The sequence below is a fragment of the Chanodichthys erythropterus genome, chromosome 21, assembly GCF_024489055.1.
Source record: "Chanodichthys erythropterus isolate Z2021 chromosome 21, ASM2448905v1, whole genome shotgun sequence".
In the NCBI taxonomy this organism is placed as follows: domain Eukaryota; kingdom Metazoa; phylum Chordata; class Actinopteri; order Cypriniformes; family Xenocyprididae; genus Chanodichthys; species Chanodichthys erythropterus.
In genome coordinates, this window is record NC_090241.1 from 27,617,247 (window position 1) to 27,617,456 (window position 210).

Below are 210 nucleotides of genomic sequence, written 5' to 3' on the forward strand. Positions count from 1 at the left end.
TAGGAAAATGTTCTAAGAACATATTTTTTTCTTAGCTGGGTATATGTTAACGCAAGTTAAAATGGTGGACAACTTGATTAAGAAATTTAAATGAAAAATTGTTAGCTCTAAAGTTTTTAATGACAATGATTGATTCTAACGTATTAAAAACACATCACTTAGGTTGTGCAGGCTATTGAATAATGTTAACTAAAATGCAAATAGCTAAGC